This window comes from Diorhabda carinulata, chromosome 6, assembly GCF_026250575.1.
Source record: "Diorhabda carinulata isolate Delta chromosome 6, icDioCari1.1, whole genome shotgun sequence".
Classification (NCBI taxonomy): domain Eukaryota; kingdom Metazoa; phylum Arthropoda; class Insecta; order Coleoptera; family Chrysomelidae; genus Diorhabda; species Diorhabda carinulata.
The window spans coordinates 13,617,902-13,636,298 of record NC_079465.1 but is presented as its reverse complement, the minus strand read 5'-3'; positions in this window follow the sequence as shown (position 1 = coordinate 13,636,298).

Sequence of the window (18,397 nt, the reverse complement as noted above, 5' to 3'; positions counted from 1 at the left end):
CTTTTCTTTTGTTCGTTTACTTCTTTCCGGTGTACGAACGGGTAGCTATACATTTTTGAATAAACCGTCCGTAGTTTTGTGTTTAATCTTTCTAGTAAAATTTAATGGTACTTTATCATTATGAAAAATATTTGAAAATTCTTACATACTTCTAAAATTGAATTTCTGTCTTTGTAATTTAAATGATCAGTCCGGATCTGTGATAGATCCAATGTTTCTTTAGGATAATCATCAAAATTATTAACTTCATGTAAATAATTTTGGTTTGGTTGTGTTATTTAATATGGTCGTAAGAGCACATCCAATTTTCGCAATTGCCAAACTCTCGGGAATCTGGCAATTGTGTATTTTTTCATAAGGAATTATTATTTCACCGTTTTTTACATTTTCAGTTCAATGACCTTTTGGACGCGAGGTTGAAGTGTATTATTTTTGTTCTTTATCTTTGAAAATTTAATTTAACTCTAGTAGTAGGCGTTATCAAAAATTCCTTTTCATAATCAAGGCGAGTTTTTAGAATTTAGAATTAATTAATTCCAATTAATCTGTCGAAATCTTATGAAGCTGGAATGAATAAAATTTCAATTTTTGTTGTTCTCTTAATTTAAAAATTTTTGAAAAAGGTATTTCTACACTATATGCTTGTTGCTAGATTTTTGAAAAACGGTAGACTAAGATTTTGTAGTACCACAGTCAACCAATAGTTTAACGTTGTATTCTGGAAATGCAATATAACAAAGTTCACTACAGTCTACCTTATTGAGAGAAATACTTCAGGGGCTTACGTTATTTTCTCTTGACTGGCGGAAATTCAAAAATTTGAAATCAGCGTAAAAATATTCTTGTTCTCAGAAAATTTCACTTTCTCTGTTATTACATGTATCAATTTGTTCAATTTCAGCGTTATACAATTCTCGTGCAGTATATTTCGGCTGTGGCCTATAACCCAATGGGCCATCTTGAGCTAGGTTGTTATTATTATTATATGAAAAACTTATGCACTACTCAGCTTAGAGCCGTCTTGGTTCACATAATAAACTCGCGCACTGTGTGGCAAGTATTCAATATTACAGCCTTCTGGATGTCGGCGAAGGTGTTTTTTGATAATTCCAGTTTGGCGATGCTATCGTACAATGTCTTAGGCACGACGCCGGTTGCTGATATAATAAATGAGATTATTTCCACATTTTCGGTGTATTGATCCTGGATTCTAGCTTTTACCTGCTTGTGGTCCAGCAGCTTAGTATGTTGAGATCCTAGGTATTTGTAGGTTTCCCCGTTTTCCATCGCCTGTACGATATCTCCGTTGAGGAGTTGCACATTTGCGTTCATGACAATGCCTTTTTCGATATGTAGAATCTTGAACTTAGACTGTCCAAACTCTATATGTATATCGGTGAAGAATCGATGTGTTATATCGAGAAGGTGATTGATTTGACGCTTATTTGCAGCGTATAGCTTGATGTAGGTTCATTCGTCATGTCATCCCTTCATTATTGTTGAAAGGAAGCTTGCAATAGATGGGTGGACTTTGTAAATCTGCAAGACCTCTACAAGCCAGGAATGAAGTGCACTATCAAACGCTTTCTTATAATCCACGAAAGCAATGTGTATATTCCGGTAATCTCTCAGTGCTTGCCAAACTATTACAGAATCCATGATAAGTTTGTTCTCTGCAACTTGGGTGATCTCTTCTGCAACATTTCTGTTCCTTTGCTAAGATGTTTTTTTCCTCAACCTGTCTATACATTCTGTTAGTGATAAGAGCTGTAAGTATCTTATATAAAGTGAGTAGGCACGTGATAGATCTATACTGAGTAGGGTAATCAGTCTGGGAGCTCTTTGGAAGCTAATGAGTGGAGACCAGTACTAAAAACGTTGGAATATCTTCTGGGTTCTGGATTCTGGATTCCCTGTGTACGGTCGGGAATTTTTTATACCAGAAGTTTTGGATATTATCAACTCGCGATGCTTTCCAGTTGTTAGTATTTTAGATTACGTCAGTGATTTCTTTCGGTGTGAAATCATCAAACTGCATCGGAACAATATTTAATCGCACCTTTTCGGCTGGTATCCAGTAGCCTTTTCTTATTGGTTGATTGGCGTTTTCATTACACCTAGCTACAAGTTTCCTGTAAAATACTTTTTGGTTACTAAGAAAAGTATTATTCTGTAGCTTCTTCTTTATGCACTTAATGCATTTTGATAAACTTTTGGATTTAGCTTTTAGCTTCTGCTGAAGCATATCAATATACTCACGCAAATGTTGTTGATGTTCTGAATGCTGTGTGTGAGTACCTATGTTCTTGAATATTTTTCTGATGTGGTTTCTCAAGCTTTTAGAAGGTTGTGCACAATTCTTGTACTCCCTTAGGCGTCCTAGCTCACTCCTAATGGTATCGATGGAACGTTCTAGATGGCGTTGCCACAAGGGTTTTTTTGTTGGTGTTATTGGTACGGATATTTGTCACGTTTATGTAGACAGGATACTGCAAAAGCACCACAATTAGGCTTAAAACAGACGGAGAGTTATTATTAATTATTGGTGATTTTATCTTCATGTCCGCCAGTGTGGGTTATTATTATTATCATTATTATTATTATTATTACTATTATTTCTATGATTATAGTTTTGTTACTAATTAAGCCGAGCTGTGAAGCGTGAATTAATACTCATAGGAGTCGGTTTTTTATCTATTGGGATTTGGTTTGAATACATAAGAAACTGGTTATTAGTATAATTTTGATTGGCAACGAAATTGTCAAAATTGCTGATATTATTATTATTGTTATTAAAATTTCTATATTTTCTTAGATTGACTTTGTTTTGAAAATAATTTACCTTGGAATTCTCAGTTGTTACGTTTTGCAAATATCCCGTGTTCAATAAACGTTACTTATTTGTTTTTGGAACCTCATAAAGATAATTGAATTGATATTAGGGATAAACAGGGACGAAATTTGTTTCCCGATTTTCGAAAAGAAAAGTGAAGAGAATCGATATCGTAAATCGATAACTGTTTAAAAAATATAAAAAAATTATTTATCAATCATTAAATTTTCAGCTATAAATTTTTAAAAATTATTTTAAATATTGTTTATTAATGAATTAGAATTATCCAGAAGTTAGCAGATGTCTATAAATTGTTTATTTCTTTAATTAATAAAATTAAAGCTAAAAAATATTCATAAAAAATTTCACCTGTAGTGTTTCATGTTTTCTATACACATATTTTTTTTGATTTTTATAATAATTTATCAATGAAAAAAATTTCCAGATGTCGGCTAACTTCATTTTCATGAATTAGAATATATTAAACAAAGTAATCATTATTTCTAGATCGAAATATTTCAAATGGTGTCAGCCGGATGTACAAAATACGATAAGGATGTTACGAAAATAATGGAAAAACTAATGAAAAGAGGAATACAGTGGATCTGGAAAGAAAATTAAAGGTGTAGGGAAAATAAGTTTTAAGGAAACTGAAACTTACAAAATAATGGAAAGTAAGTTAATATTTAATTAAAATATTAAATATAAATTAAATGTTATTATTTATATCGTTTCAGAATTTTTGCTGGCAAAGTACAGGGTTTCAAATGAGAAAATAGCAGTGTTAACCGCTGTTAGTGCTTATTTATCCGGAGCTAGAGACAGAGAAGGAGGACGCGCTCAGCGCAACAAAGAAAATTAATGTTTATTTATTTCTTCATTTAAAATTATTTAATGTATAAGTTATAAGTATGTATAAGCATATTAAAAAAAGTGTTATTGTCAATATATGTAAACCATTATTAATCCTAGTTTTCAATTAATTATTAATTCAATATAAATTAATTAGTTATTAATTTAATATAAATTAATTAATAAATTATCAATTAATTTTAAGCTTTAATTTTAAGCCAGGTTTCAGCCCTGGCAACCAAGGATGGGCCAAGCCTGGCTTACAAGCCTGGCCCAGAGTTACACATAGTTGGGCCAAGGCTGTGCCAGGCCTGGGCCCGTGGTACTTTCCTCTATGAGAAGTTCAATATTTAATTTTTACTACGTGCCTACTACATGCAAACATTATTAATACAATATTATTACAATATATATATATTTTATATTGTAATATGTAAATGTAAGGAAAACCAAAAAAGATTGATCCTACGTTTTTATTACCTATTGAATTTATTTAATTATTGTAGAGTTTTGATATCAAAATATTGTTCAAAAGTTTCTATAGAATTTACAGAAATATATTAGAATATATCAATGAAATTATAATTTTATATCACATAAAAATAATATCAGTTCCTTTCATAAAACTGTTATGGATCTAAGCAATTTATTGCTTTTGATAATTAAAAATAATTGCCCACTGGAACTTGATCGAATCTAAGGATTGTCATCAGTACACTGTTGAATATTTAAAATTTAGTTTCCTTCCATCTAAGACAAACAAACGATGACTTTATACAGCAGAGCTTTAAGCAATGAGGCTATGAAACGTGAAAGGTGTCATCCTGATAAAATAAGTAAAGATTTGAGATATTTCCAAACATTGAAGGAAAAATATGAAAAGAGACTCTGTACAGGATGATGGCTTGCGGGCATCTTACAATATTTCAATATTAATAACAAAATATGGAAAACGACACACCATTGGCGAACAGTTGATTCTGCCTGCTTTTGAAGGGGTTTCAAAAACTGTTCTGCACAAATCTAAGAATTCTTTTGAGAATTTTCAATTTGTGATTAATGTAGTTAACAAAATAATGCATTGAATTCGCTGGAAAAGAATCACGTTTATCAAGATTTTATACTTTTTGACTCAGTTTTTAGGGTTTCTGGAAAGTAAAGATCCTAACTGACTGACCTCAACTTATAATTACAACAGGAAGCGTCAATAAAATCAATGAGTGTAATTTCAACGTTTCTTGGTAAATTCAAATTCATGAAGGAAAATATTGGCCGGTGCGAATTTTTACAGTTTTCAAACTTGTCGCAGGAAGAATGTCTTGATGAAGATATTGAGACATACGTTAAATATTTAATAGCATGATGATTTTAAAATCAGATATCGAGTTATTCTGTCGATGGAAATACCACCATGAATCATGAATCCATTTGATTGGAGAGTGTAATATTACAAGAGGACCTACTCGAGCTTAGTATCAATGAGGAGCTGGAAGTAACATTTAAAAGAGTGTATCGTCTTTTTCTCGTCTTATCTTATCAAAAAATCCAAGAGGGCCCCATCATTTGGAAATCATTCTGTATTTTTTGATGTGTTGATACCACAAATCTAACGTATTGATATTATTTTGTGAATTTTTCCGGGTTTTCGAATTCCTTAAGGGAGCCCCGTCATTATTTTAGCCCCGAGCCTTATAAATCTTAATCCAGCCCTGATAATTTGCTGTCAATCCATCCAGTACATTGCTCTTATTGAAATTATTCATTTTTTTGTAATTACCATAAGTTACGTTTATTAAGTGTTGAATTTTGATTATATTACGACTTTTATAACAATAATAATTTAGATATTTGAATAAATACCTACAAAACAAGAAAATATACTATATTTCTTTTTACCACCCCGAGTGGGGATTTTTCTGAATATAATTTGTAAGAATTGATTGGTAGTTGTGCTGTGAGTCACTGTAGATTTCAAAGAAGTGAAGTTGAATGGAGTCATATTTTCGTTGGCCAACTTTGGTTTTTTGATATCCACTCACAGCACAATCAATTGAAATTTAATTGGAAATTTGTTTGGTTGATTATAAGATTTGAAAATTGGTAGTAATATAACTGTAGGGGGTCCACCAAATTCAGCAAAATTTTGAAACTGGTCTATGAAATGAAAGTTTGCAAATCAATGTTCTAGACCAGGGATGGGGAAACTTTTTTCTTCACGTGCCAATTTTTTCTAACGAAATATATGGCGGACCAAATAGCACTACATTATTTAGTAAAATAGAAATATTGTTTTGATTTTTCTGGATCACTAATTTATTGTGCAATATTAAAAAATAACATTTTCATTTGCAATTAATTGAACTCAAGTTAACCGCGAAGTAAAAGGTTGAGGAGCGCTGGTCTTTGTGGAAACATGTGACATGGAACTGTTTTTGTTTCTACATGACTTCATCATAAGCCGGCTCCATTTGTGATGCTAAATTGCTAACAATGAAAAAAGGAGGTCATCCGAAAACCTATTACGAAGACAAATTTGGATTATTCATTATTGAAAATGTTTTTTCGCACAAATAGCAAACGAAGCCATTATTTTCTTGGCATGGGCAACTATATTTGGGTATTGTGACCTAGATAAAGACTTATAAAATTCCAATTTGCTGGTGTTCAAAAATAGTTGCTTCACATGGGTAGCGCGTTCGACGACAGACGCACCTACTCGAAGTTTATTTTCGGTTTTCGCTCATATCTCAGTCCGCGCTCGCACATGTTGTTTTATGTGCGACACGCACAGCCATTACTGCCATTTGTATGTAGAGAATGTAATTTATGATAATAAGAAAGCTGTACTTGATTTTGGTTTGATGGTCGCGGGCCGGATTTCAACGCTTTGCGGGCCGGAGACGGCCCGCGGGCCGTAGTTTCCCCATTCCTGTGCTAAACCGTCGATATGACAATAAATTTTAACGGTATTTTATTACAGATTGTGCCAAGATTTACGCAAAAAAATATATTTATGCTTCTACATAATATGGCCTTTAAAAATTTCTTCTACTTTTTTTCCATTATTAAACGCCGATAATATCTTCACAAGATTAGCTTTTCTGTAGCTCTTGTAATAATAAATTCCACGAAAATATTTTTTCTATTACTTTTTTTGTTTGGTGCTTTACTTCCCTATCGAGGATGTGACAATGTACGTTATACATACCAATAATACTATTCTACTGTATATTTAACAGCAAACCAATTTTCAAAAGATCAGCTGTGGAATCCTGATGATAGTATAAAACTTGAAACTTTAGTGTTTTTGGCTGAGGCAACGCATTTGAAATCCACTTTTCTTTCGGTCCAGGATTGATTATTGTAATGTTTTTCTCCTATTTCATGGCACTATTGTCCAACAATATTATACCATACCAAGCATTAAGGTGAATAATAGACCAATGTTTCCGTCTATATCTACTTTTTTATATCCAATAAATCACTATGTAGCCATATTCTTAAACGGTGTGACCTCACCGTTCGTTGTTAATCAATCATGTTTTATACAAGATTGATATCTTTTGCTATAAAATGCAAATTCGATTATTTTCCTTTCTAAATTCGTCAACAATTCAATTATATTGAGTTCTATTTTTTTTTCATTTATGGATAGGTTTATAGTTTTAGTTTAATACATTTTACTTCATATGCAATTCTTTAATCACAAAAGTTGCTCCAAATCGCCTCTTCATCATTTTATAAATTTGTTTTATAATCACTATTTCATCAGAAACGCAATTGCAATAAAACACAAGCTACAACTAAAACATTTATTTATATCAAACTATGTTTCCCAAAAAAAAGGTCTTTTTTCAGCATTTTGGCCTAGATAAGGTATGGTGGGGTAGGTGGGTCACCGGTTAGAATGGTTAGGTTAAGGCCACCCCATAGAAAATTATTGGTATGATATGGCATGACCATAGAAAAACGTACTGTGGCTTGATAGAAACAATGTGGCCACATGGTGTCTAAATTTTTATTGGTTGAGCGTCGATCTTTTATAATATTTTTGAACTTAGATAAATTGCTTGATATAAATACACGAAAAAAGGGTTATAACAATGTTACAACGCCATACTAATGCCACCCATATTACATTATTGTTGCAAAATGAAAATTCCTTGAAAACTTTTTTTTTTAACCAAATAATCAACTCATGTCTGAAATTTGCAGCGTTTATTCTCTTAGTTAAATAGCATTAAATTACTTTTTCATTAATGAGAAAATTCTTAGTTAGGCTTTTTTCAAGAACATAAACATGATTATTTTTGAAGATAACATGAAATTTAATTCAGCTAGGTGCACTATCTTAAAATAAAAAATATGATTGAGCCTTTGAAAAACTTTTTGATTGAATATTTTTGAATATAAATAACGATTTTATAAGAATTATTATTAAAAGAACAAATTTAATTCAATGCTTAATCAGCCGCGTAATGGATAAACAATGCGGCCACTCTCATATGGCACTCAATCTCTATCAAGCCACGGAAGAAAAACGTTACTGGCAATGCCATCTGTCTGCCGCAAGATTTACTATGTCCACATCCCAGCCGACTTAATAATAATCGGTATCCAACTGCAGACCGCGATTTTTGTCGTTTCATTTTTAACACAGTGCAGTTCATTTTTTCGTGATTCTAGTTACAATTTCGTAGGAGACACGTTAGACGTACAAGGGGGATGTACAAGGGGGATGAGTATGAAAAAATGTTAGTAGAAGGATTTTTGAGAATGGAAAAGTAGGGCGTTGGTTTGTCAAGAAAGGAAATTTAGGATGTGCAATATTTTGTTAAGGTCAATGATATCAATCAAAAACAATTTTAAAGATGGATGTTCTAGAGAGGACCAGTTTTTGAGATTTTCCAAAAGGAACAAACACTCAAGCTGTATAATATGCGAGAATGGCACAAGTAATCTTTTCGTTATAAATTTTTTTTTGATCTATTAAAGAAAACTGTTGACGTTTTGGTATAAAAGACAAGCTAGGATTAATCATGATCCAAAAAAAAAGTTCTGAAGTCGTCGGGCGAACTTGGGTTCGCAGCACAAGAATGATAAGCCTTGTAGGACGAGAGAATACCACACATTAAATCTGTGCTCCTCGGCAAAGGGTGACAAATTACTCCCATTTGTTGTTTTTAAAGGAGAAAATAAAATAGTCTTGACTGAGTAGAAACATAAAAGAGGATGTATTAAGCGTAAAGTAAATGGAAGTTTTTTTAAATTGATATCAGAGAAGCTTTCTACTTTACTTATTTTTGACGGCGACACAGCTCATATTAGAACTTTGTAGACTTGCCGACGAAAATAATGTTACGTAATAAAGCTTCCTCCCCACACAACTGACGTACTCCAACCATTAGACTTGGCCTTATTTGGAACTTTCTAAATTACATGGGATAAATACTTGATGAAACGGTAGAGACTTAATCCCAGAAAGAAGATTTCAAAAAAGACTTTGATGAACTTCTTAAGAAGATTTATTACGAAATGAAAAAAAAAATTTTATAAGCATGTTTGGAAACACTGGGGTCTATGATAATGTTAGAGCCATTATCAACTCACACCCAGTAAATAGACATTTTTCAACCAGAAGACCTTGCATTATAAAGACAGAAAAAGAATGGTGAACTAAATACTGAAACCCACACAACGAGTGCAATCGATGTTTGCAGAACATCTACAATTCAAGGCATAACATCAACAACTATCGCGCTATCAGCGACGTACCTGTGATGCAAGACACATCTTTAACAAGTACCATGAATATCAGCGAGTTACCTGTGATCCATGAAGTTCTTTCCTGCCTGTGATCCAAGACACATCTTTAACAAGTACCATGGCGACTTACTTGTGATTCGCTACACACCTTCAACCCGGACCATAGATGTAACATTCACGGAAGCAAATAGTTTAAGAACAAAGCTAGCTAAAGCTGAAGAACGCATGGAATCAGTTTCAGGAAAGAATCGAAAATCAATTGAAGATATATTGCTGGGTCTAGTGATAAACACAAAAAAACATACACATACGACAAAAAGAAGAAGAATGATTACAAACGCTGAAATAATCGGGACAAAAGAATATATTGAAAGACTTGAACATGAGAATGAACAAAGAGGAGATATCGAAAACAGAAAAATAATAAAAGAACAAGATAAGGAGTCGCGCGAATTACAGAAAAGAAAGAACAAAAAAGAAAAAAACTGTTGATATCACCAAGATTTGTATTGATAAAAGCTTAAGCAAAGATGAAGAAAACCAACGGATCATCATCATCATCAAGCCTTTCAATCCCATGTGGATTATGGTTATCGCCTTTGGCGCTTTAAATCCTTTTTTTATGTGGATTACACCTCGATTTTTATTTTCTTTATAGTTTGTCGTTTGTTTTGGCTGCTTTTGTTATTATTTTCCATTATTTTCTATATTGAGTGCTCTTATGTCTTCCTCTATTTCGTTTCTCCAAGTTTTTCTCGGCCTGCCCCTTCTCCTTGGCCACAATTGGATCCATTGCATTATTCTTTTGATTATTTCAATTGGTTTTCTTCTCATTATGTGCCCGGTCCAGTTGAGACTTTGTACTTTTATGTATCTCACTATATTCTCCTTCCCCAGTTCTCTCTCTATTTCTTCGTATTTCTTTGCTCTTCTTTCTCCTTCCTGTTATGTTTGGGCCTGTCATTGTTGTCATTATCCTTCTTTCGGTTCTTTTAAGTTCTTATTCTTCTCTTTTGTTTATTACTGTTGTTTCCATCGCATATGTGATTACTGGTCTTATTAGGGTTATGTACATTTTGTTTTGTTTAGTTATGTTTTTGTTTTTTAGTTGGGTTTTATTTCTTCCATAGGCTTGATAGCCCTTTTGTATCCTATCCTCTCTCTGGTTGTTTGTCCCAACAAAACCAACGGATACTAAAACAAAAAGTTAAAAAATACGTCCCTCTAAAGAATAGTCCTTTACTAGCAGTGACACTTCTGATTATGAAGACCTACTGTTATTGTCTTCCAAAAGCGAAGACTTTTCTGACTTGGTAATTTTGCTAGGCGATCATATAATTGTCATTTATGTAGAATTGAGATTATTGCTCTAATCCATCCTACAGCCACCTAGGAAACACGAGTTCTCTTCTAAAGCCGACAATAACAGTCGAGAGTCGGGAATGTCGGGAGTAATACATAGACGGTAAAGGTTACGCAACTAAGACGGCTTTCCCGCTCATTTAACGTATAAACCATATACACGAATATTTTTACTATCAACCTCAGTTCTCTTATTTACATTGTACATAAGTGAAGTGTTTCCATTGTTTAAATTCTATAATAAAAGTGTTTTCCTTCTAACCAGCGTTTTAAGAAGAAAAAACCTTAGACAACCAAGACATCCCTTCATTTATAATAACAGATATATGTTATAGATCTAACAGTAAACAAGGTAAAAATAAAACATTTGGAGAAATGTGCGAAAATAATCATAACTAAATATATTGTTTTCTAAACTTCAATTTTTTATTTTCCCTATGACTTATTTTTGAAATGCCATAGACTAAAACTGAAAAGAGATAATTTCATGAAACAAAACAGAAAAAAAGATAAAATTTCGAAGAAGGACCCAGTTTCCTCATGTTGTTTTTAGTACCTCTTAATAATAAAATAGACAGGCGTTGTCCAGCTTCAAAATAAATAAGAGTTGCATTTTTTGTAATGTGTTTTGGTTTATTCTGTTACATATACTTAGAACCTGCGAACTCTAAAATCGGACACGATTCTAAATAAATTTAATTTTGTACTAAGGTTTACAAGAAAAAAGCTGTAAATTTGGGACCCATCTACACGACCCCAGTTTTTTAGGCATTATTATTTTGGATTAACAATTTCTATGTAAAAATTATTTTAATGATTTATTATTTAAGTACAATAGGACGTAGGGCGTACTTACCTGTACTAGTTGTTTGGAAAGATCAACCAACTATTACAGGTAAGGGGGCATCCATTAAATCTCATCAAATCTCATTTAAACCAAGAAGAGATAATCGAACATTTCACGTCAAATTAAAAAAAAATAATACAGATATTAAAAAAATTATTTTAAAAATTCATTTTGCGAACTAAAATAAATCTGGCTCTAAAAATCATTCAGTTTAAGAGTAATAAGGAAAATCTTCAGAAAACGTAGAAATTTCCCGTGACTTTTCCAGCACTACCAGAAACCCCAGATGAAATGTGTCCAATTATTTCAATCGAAAAAGTACACGAGTCTCTATAGATTGAGTAAAAATTTTTAAAAAAGCTTTGTTTTTATCCGTTTCTACTTTGAATATCATTTATATCCAATAAATTAACTATAGCATGTCTGAACGATTTATTATTTTGCCAAATAATAAAAAAACTGCAGAAGCTGAGATCATGCGGTTCGACGAAAAACTGTGGTCGAGATTCTACCAATGCGTGTTGTCAAACGTCGTGCTAAAGAGCTGCTCTGCGTGGATGAAAGTTTGGATTGGATAAACGAAGAAAACGTAGACATTTCCCGTGATTGTCTTCCAGCACTACCACTATTTCAATCGAAAAAGTACATGAGTCTCCAAGGATTGAGTAAAAATTTTAGAAAAGCTTTGTTTTTATACGTTTTTACTTTGAATTTCATGTATTTCAAATAAATTAACTATAGTATACCCGAAGAGCCCATTTTTCCGAATAATAAAAAAATTTGGTTTAATGCCCCCTAAGTATATAATATAAAATATCTTGGAACTAACTGTACGTGGACTATCGGGACTAAGTTGTATATTTGACTTTGAAACATTATGTAATAGCAAGGGCATCGTCAGCTTATGACTAAGGGGGGGAGGCAATGGGGCAATATTATGAAGGATAAAAAATATGAACGCCTGGTACAGTCGAGAGCATGAAGCGGTACACTTTGGAAGTCTTTGCCTCGATGACGATTGTAATAAGAACGATTCTAATATCAATGTATAAAACTTCACAAGCCCTCGATAGCACAATAACTAAATCAAAATTTTAAACATAATAATTTTTTATTTTAACAAAAATAATATTTAATTAAAACATAAGGCGATCCTCTGCCAGGGTGCTTCTTAGCCATGTTCTTAGTCTTTCGAGGCTGCTAAAAGATCGCTGTACTGTACAGGTCGAGTATGGTAAAGCGATCAAAAATTTTAATGCTTTTTCCGTTTCGGGAAAGAAGGAATTTGTTTCTTTTAAGACATCAATAACTGTTATAGTTTATTTCAGAAAGGTATAGAGTAATAAAATCTCATTAGGTATGCAAAGGGGGCAACGAATATTTAAACCACTTTCATAGTTTGGCATTGATTTCATTGTAAAATTCTTTCTTTTTATCAAGTGCAGGTAGTACCGCCCAGGGTTGGGTTAATTTAACAAGCACTGAAAGTATGGTGTCAAAGGCGTGCCGGTAGGATACTCGTAAAAAGGAAAGAATTTTATTTTAACAGTATAAAAATTAGGCATTATGTAAACGGTACCTGTTAAACGCAAAACGTAACTATATAATCTACTACCTAAGTAATCCCTATATTTATTTCGATATTGACAGAAAACATACTTTTCCTCATTCTCTTACGCAATGGAGAAGTTTCATGATGTTGTTAATATTATATTTAACGTGATGGTATTAAAATATAGATCAAAAGTAATTAATCACTGAAAAAATTTTTGAAATCCATCTATAAATGACTTAGAAATAAATTATTGAAGTTTACGTATTTTAGTACGGAACGTCTGTGGTTTCTGATTCGCCTGTGGCGTCATTTGACTGACCTATTCAATATCACCGCACCACGAATCATTCAAGTATTAGTTTCCGAGTTGCGCTAGGGTTCTTGCTTCGTTCGTGTTTATTTACGTATTTCTTCGATAGGTGGCAAATATATTAACTGTTTCATTCGGTCAGCTATTAAGAAAACAGTTTTATTGAATATTTTCCTTACTGAGCTTTTAGAAATATCAAAATCTATAGCCAGGCGTACATAGGAATCATGTAAACGAATTTTCTTCAATGATATTAAAATATCTCTTACTGGACTAGCAACACTTTCAGATAGTAGTTTAGTGAGAAAAAAAATCTCTTGAGGCAACCTCATATAAAAAATAACGTTTTTAGTTATTTTGTTTATGGTATCATTGCAATATTGAGGCTTGATTGTGTTTGAGAAGGAGCTAGCTGAACTTGTACTGTTCAGTGAAAATATTGATGCTTTTGATTGGGAACTGCTTAGAGAAGATATCGATATTCTCGATGGAGAGTGCTGAGGAGATTCATAAACAATTTGGGAGTATTTATTTCCTGTATTTTTCCCACTGTTCCTCCTTACAATTGTTAGCACTACTTGATTTTTCTGTGACGTTTTCATATTTACTTGAACTCCTTTGTTTCTCTATTTATTGGGATGATTATCTGATTCTGTAAAAATAATGCTCTCTGATAGCGGATCCTCTATTTCATCTAACTCCATTTCATCACATACAATCATTTCAAAAGATTGAAACGAAGATGATTGACTTTAAGTCGACGGTACTTCTTTTGTTAATAGATTTTCATAAAATTCAATTCGACGTCTTTTTCATACGCTATTCGTTCTTTTTGAGGTTTCACCGCCATTTGACAGTCAAATTTATGAGGACATATGTTGGCTTTTAACTTCAATGTTCCCCCAACTAGTCGATGTTTAACTAAATTTTCTGTATCATTTTCAACCTGTAAATAAATTCGATATTCACAGTACTTACATACATATGAAGTAAATAACAAATATATTTACATAAAATATGTATATAGTTATTTTTACTGAATAAGTTATTCCGTACCTACTTACGATTCACTAGGTATATCGATCAGAAATAGGCACCTATTATTAATAGTTACTTACATCAAAATGATATTCACACACATATTTAGTGCTTTTAGGGCCAATTAAATCACGCTTCATTACTTTGCACCACTTTTTCCTTGTTATAATATTTGGTTCACGAAAAAATAAATTATTGGGATTTTTAACTGTTGTGCTTTGACACATAGGAACAATACAATATTTGTAGGCATTTTTTTTAACTTCTGCCATCGGGTAATAAGCAAAATGCGAATCGAACGGCCTAAACCACTACAAAACAATACATTCGTACGAACTCAGCGAATACGTGCTGCGTCGTCTAGGTCAAGTGACGTCAACGATGGAGCGCCGCGTGTAATAAAATTATTCTTGCAAGCGCAACTTCAAAGTCCCATAACTTTTTAATTTCTTGAGATATTTTATTAATTCTTTCACGTGTTTGTTTTATTTTACTTAAATTTTTATAATTTATCTATAAAAAAATGAAAACTTCTTCATTACTTGAAATTTTAATATTACAAACAATACTATTTCTAGACCTACACCTATAGCCGACACCGAATTTGAGCCGAACTAGACGGAATTCCCCATTTTATTGCTCTATACCTTTCTGAAATAGACTATAGATGTTAGATTAAACCTATCGTGCCACAATTGCTGTTTCTTATGAACACTTACAGATGGCATTGTCTACAAAACCAATTAAAATTGTATGTTAGTTACAATATTTTCTACTTTAGGTATGCCGCACACAAATCATACAAAGCTAACGTAGATGGTTGTGAACGGCTTTCAAGAAAGAAATGCAATACACACACATACCATATCTACCGACATATTTTTACGCTGTTTAAGGCCTTGCGTCCTTGCAGATCTGATATAGTCGTGATGAAAATGACGGCGATTTTAAAAACGGATGTCAAAATCTTAATATTATTCTGATTATTTCAATACTTTCTACAATACACATTAAACCTTAATTTGTCATGCCATGCGGAATTTATTAATAGGTAAAGTCGATTGCTCGCACGGCCTTAGGACTTTGGTCGCTTTTCGGCTAGCTACATTTGATCTATAGGGGAGGGCAACTACCCCCCTACCCCCCTGGGTGACTCGCTTATGTAATAGATTCAAATAAACATTATTTTATTTATTATTTTATTATTTACACCACAATACAGACCAAGGGCCAATTAAAACGTGAGACAATGGTACATTTAGATGTAGAAATAATATACACACAAAAATACAAAGAAAGTGAACATAACAGTTCTAGAATTCCACGATAACTCTGCCAAATACGAATAAGAGTTTTAGAATGGAGAAAATTTTCTTTCTTATGTTAGAAATAGTGCTGCAAAAAATACCTAGAGTTCTGCATTCGACAGTGAAATTGATTCATTCGATATAATAGAGAAAATTTGAGAAGATTAGTTCTAGCAGTAAAGAGTGGGACCGGGCGACAGCTCGAGGAGTATTTATTCTTAAAAGACCTGTCTGGACTCTGGACAGTCAATTTTAGTCGTCACAATTTTGTGAAGGAATATCAAGAAAGAACACATACGTCTAGTCGCTAGGTCATTTGAGTTAAAGCGTTATAGTGTAGTGAAGGCAAACGCGAGAATGAAACATTTGTATCGGTATTCACTGCTCTTTTCTTCTCATTTTTCGTCGTTTGTATAGTATTAACAATCCAGCATGCGGTCAGTCTTAAATATTAAATAATTTTAGAAAATACATCGCCTCGCAAATAATCTTAAGCAAATTTGTATACCATAAAAAAGTTTATATTGAGCATCTTAAGGCATATTACGCTATTGTAGACTTTTAATTGGATGAAATATTCCATTATACACGATTATTGAGTAACTGCACGTGCAAGATTTCAAACAAAATAAATTTTCACGATTTTTGCAACATTTGTCATTTCATATTGGTTCTAGCGTGATGTTATAGTTATAATATTTCTCGATAAATGGGCTATTCATAATTGAAATAATTTTTTTTTTGGACCAGTAACTCCTGGGATTAGCGGGATTCAACCAAAAAAATTCTTCAGCTTGTAAAATTAGAGTATGCACGTTAAAAATCTAAAGTAATCAACGAATATGAGAGTGGTTCTTAAAATTACAGATTATCGGAAGTGTTCTGAAAAGCGTGGGGAAATTGTTGCTGTATGACGTTTCCACCAAGCCTTTGTCAACTCAAAGCATCAAAAGAAGAACCATATTGAAAAGTGTAAATTACAAAATCATGCTTGTTTCAGGGAACGAACCATTATACTGTTACTACTACTGTGGCCACTCAAATCCAAGTTGATTTTTGGCCTCGCCAACAAGTTGTCTCCATAATTTTCTATCCTCAACCATGTCTACTTCTCCACCAAGTCTCCTTACATTTTCACCCACTTGGTCATGCCATCTTACTCTTGGTCTTCCTAGTGGGTGCCTCCCTTCTGGTTGACGTCTCCACACTCTTTTTATTGTTGTCTCTTCAATCATTCTTCTTACATGGCCCAGCCATCTAATTCTTCTACTTCTTATCACAGCCACAATATCTGGTCGTCTGTACCGGTCCATATATCCTCCTTAATATTTTATTTTCAAATATTATCAACTTCTTCTGGATGTGTTTTGTTAATGTCCACACTTCAGCTCCATACAATAAAACTGACTGTATTATGACTGTGTATATACTTATTTTCATATTTTTTGACAGTAGTTTACTTTTAAGTAATTTCGATAGGGTCCAAAAAAAACTACTGGCTGCATTTAACCTTATCTGTATTTCTTCTTTTATTTTATTGTTGATGTTCATAGTAAATCCTAGGTACGTAAATTCTTCAGTAATTTTAAAGCTGTATCCCATAACGTCCAACGTTGAATGATTGGGCTCAGCAACTTTTCCCACTTTCATGTATTCAGTCTTATCTTCATTTACCTCCAATCCTACTTTTCGCGTTTCTTCTAAGAATACTTGTGCTTGTTACTGTTTTTTAGTTGAATAACAAAATTTTGCTTTAGGATACACGATTTTTGCTTTCAAATCATGAAATAATATCAAGTTAAAGTTACACCATCCAATGAAATACAAATAATATTTGAAAATTTCTTTAGTATTTAAAAAATTGAATAGTAACAGCACTATGTTCAAACAATACATAGTCCTTATTGGCTCTGTCCTAATAATTGAATATTAATCATTTATTCATCAATTTTATACCCATAAGTATATATTAACCTTAAAAGAGAAGAGAAAATGGGTGTTGCCTATATAGTAGTTTTTTATAAAGAACACCCTTAGAGCATTATCGGTGTATAAAATATAGACAGAATATTGATCGATGATATATTATATTGAGGATAAATAAAAAATGTGGCTAGGTTGTTACAGAAATAAACGAATTTGGTTCAAACACGTATGATTTTGAAAATAAACTTAATTTAACAGTTAAATAATCCACCACAAGAGGGCGATAGTTTATAATCAAAGCTTTATTAGATGTTAATAATCAATTTACCACAAATATAATGAAAATAAACACTTATAAAAACACTAACCGCTGTTGTTATGTCATGAGAAGTAATTCAGAATCATCAAATTCAATATTCATATTGAAAAAATTCTATTAATCGATTTATGAATTTTCGCCAATAGATGTCATTTGGATCTGAATTTCATCGTTCAAATAAATTCGATATTTCTTACAATGAAACCTCAGATAATGAATATTTTATGAATATAGATAATTTTTTAGCCTTTTTTTAATCTGGAACATATTGAATTTATATAT